Below are 3536 nucleotides of genomic sequence, written 5' to 3' on the forward strand. Positions count from 1 at the left end.
GGAGTCCCAGACTCACAGATTAGGAATTTAAGGGTAAGCTTGCTTAACAACCTAAACCCCATTGCCTTACGAACAAACTAGATAGAAATTCAGTCATTTAAAAAAATTACCAAGGTTATTATGTTATATGGGACCATGCTATCATAGCATTAGTTAAATAGCTCTTTAAGTAACTCATAAGTAGGGCCAATAGACCAGATGAGCTATGTACAGTATAGAATATTATAAGGAAAAAACACACATATGTCCACATTCATGTGAAAGCAGTACTCAACCAGGTGAAGCCTTTTTCTCTCAAGTTTGAAATATAATTCCTGGTATTGAGTGCCATCTGGTAAACGGAGTTGCCCTCAGATATCCCCAAGACCACAATAAACATGCAACATGTATATATAATAAAAAGGTAACCTCAATTTTATTGTGTGGCTTTTTAGATGTAAAAAATAAATGGATCAAACAGTCGCTTTGAAAAATTCCTTATTGTGAATATTTGTTTTCTTACACTAATGATTTTATCACTGTGGGATTCTAAACTCAGAAAAAAGACATGATTCCCTAAATTCATACATTTTACTAATATGTCAGTGTCCAATGTACCAGGTGTGGAATACTTAGGCGTTATAAGTTTGGGGGCACTCCACATTTAACAAAGCAGCCAACACCTGGAAATACATAAAAGCTGGCCTCTAAATGCAAGGTGATAAGTGTTAGTTAACTAGGCCCCCTGGATTCAAAGAATGGCCCCTCGTGGCTCAAAAAAGAAAACTGAAAATGCAGCATCATAGTTTAGTTTTAGCTCAGATTTCCTGGTGTTCTCAATGCCTATCTTCTCTTTACTCCCCAAAGGCAAGGAATAGCTCTAATCATGACTGTCCTTTTCGTTTTAGAAGAATTTTTTCTAACATACCTTGCTATTGCTTTATAGACATTAATGAACTGCATGAAGAAAAATGAAGATTTCTGCTTAAGTATGTATGATACATTTCTACAGAAAAAATAACCCTGCTTTTTTACACACTTGACCATTCCTACCTTGTGATGATGTTACTGTCATTTTCCTGGACGTTGCCTTGTGGTCTTACCGCAAATTCTGCAGCAGATTTCCAGGGAGTGTGGCAAAAGTCAGGGGTAAGGGTTGAGCCTATGATTTGATTGAGTAAACATTAACCTTTTTAGCAGTAAATCAATGTTGAATTAACTTTAAAAACCTTACGTTACATCTATAATGCATCCTAAAGTCCTGCCAGGGGTTTTCAATTAGATCATTTTTTAAAAAAATGTAATAGACAAAGACCTACCACTTTCCCAGAGACCCTATACTTGAATGTATGGGATGTATCACATTCCTCAGTAGACAGGTGTTTTGTTAAAAATACCTATTTTAAAAACTTTTTCTCATGACAAATTTTTCTGTGCTTGGTCTGTCCTGTGCGCCTGACATATCCTCCGAACAATGACCTGTCTTCTGTTCAAAAGACAAAGTAATTTGGAGTCCTGTTATACTTGTTCAAACTATGTAAAATACTAATAGAAAGAAAGTTGGGGGATTTCAAAGTAAACGTCACCAACGTACAGATTAATTTTTAGTATTCTTTTTCTTTCATCTTTAACAGCCATTGTTTTGCTCTACCCCTCTGCTTGAGCCTACAATCACATTAAAAGGACATTTAAATGACATCTTAGACTAGATAAACATTATCTAATAGAACTTTCTGCAATGATGGAAATAGTCCATATCTGCATTGTTCATGATGGGAGCGACATACATTTGACGGTTAAGTATTTGAAACATTGATAGTGCAACTTTGAAAGTTTAGTTTTAATTTTACTTAAGTTTTTACATAGCCACATATGGCTTGTGGCTAACATGCTGACAGCACAGGGTGAGGTTTTTACGTGGCCATTGTACCCTGTCTTGAAGAAATTTTCAGATAAACATGCTATCATGCCTACTTTTATCATATTGTTTTCTGATTCTGCTTCACTTATTTATAAATGCTTTCTATCTGCTCCAAAGTTTTAGTTGAACTAGTACTCAGTGTTAGACATTAGACACTTTTAAATTTTGTTTTCTGAACAGCAATTACTCAATAACCATTCTCTATCCCTAGAACATATACTCCTTCACTAGGAGCTACTGTTAAAGGTACCTGTGTCTTAGTCTTTTTGAGCAGCTACAACAAAACACCATAGAGCGGGTGGGTGATAAAGAGCAGAAATTTATTTCCCACAGTTCTGGAGGCTGGAATTTCAAGATCACGGCACCAGCAGATTTGGTGTCTAGTGAAGGCCTACTTTCTGGTTCATAGATGGTGCCTTCTTGCTGTGTCCTCACATGGTGGAAGAGGCAAGGAATCTCTCTGGAGTCTCTTTTATAAAGGCACTAATCCCTTTCCCAAAGCACCTCCCAAAGACTCTACCTCCTAACACTATCATCTTTGGGGGTTAAGATTTCAATATTTGAATTTTTGGGGGGGACACAAACATTCAGATGGTAGCACCTTGGATATGTCAAGGCAAATTAATGTGTCGACCAACACTTTATGTACATGCTCTGAAATGAGCTGTATTATCTAAAGGAAATCAATACAAATCATAATGAATTTTGCAATATTTCCTACATTAAAGGTAATCATCACGATTGTTTAGTGGTGAGGCCTACAGATGAAAAATTACAATTTAGAGGGTGGAACAAATAAGTAGGGAAAGAATGAGAAGATATGGTTGCATGGGAAAGATAAGCCATCTCAAAGATGACACAAGTACTTTTTTTCTTACATTGAAGGCAAGAATCGCATAAAAGTATAGTGACCACTAAAGAATTCATATAAGTAGAATAATGAAATTTTAAAGCTAGGAAGAAGGTTGGAAATCGTTCAGTCTGGATCTGTCAGTGTAGCATAGTATTTGATAGCAGTGACTTGACACCTGGATAGCTGTGGCTTAGAATCGCATGCTATTGGCAATTGAACCTAAAGCGAGTTACTTACGATCTCTAAATCTCAGTTTTTTTTAATCTGTAAATCAGAGACAATAATAATACTTACCTCTTATACTTATATAGCTTCTGTTCAGGGGTGGGTGGGTAAATGAGATAACACATTTGAAATGTTGAGCCAAGTTATCAATACCTGCTACAGAGTGTCCCACTTTAGTGGTAGGAAAACTGAGTTTTAGGGAGATTAATTAACTTTCTCAATTGTAACTGGGATTTGAAACCAGGCATACGACTAAACTGAGTCTACAGGAGTAGCAGTAGCAAACAGAATGGTACCACGTATGTGCCAATCACTTAATAAATGAAATGACTAGTCCAAGAGTGCAGAACTCATTAGTGGTCTGCAGAGCACAAAGTCCAATCAGTTTCACTCTGATGTAAATGCAAACATCACTGGTGCTTGAGAAACAGGAGGCTTTTGACGACAAGGACCTTTTTTTTCTTTCTGGGGGGGAACCAAGTGCAGGCTTTAAAAAAAACTACAGTGGCGTACATTTTTCCATTCAATCAGTCCAGTTTACATGGAATACTAGAGACC

The sequence above is a fragment of the Delphinapterus leucas genome, chromosome 9 (assembly GCF_059928025.1).
Source record: "Delphinapterus leucas isolate spDelLeu-1000000601 "Yukka" chromosome 9, BTC_Dleu_Yukka2, whole genome shotgun sequence".
Taxonomy (NCBI): domain Eukaryota; kingdom Metazoa; phylum Chordata; class Mammalia; order Artiodactyla; family Monodontidae; genus Delphinapterus; species Delphinapterus leucas.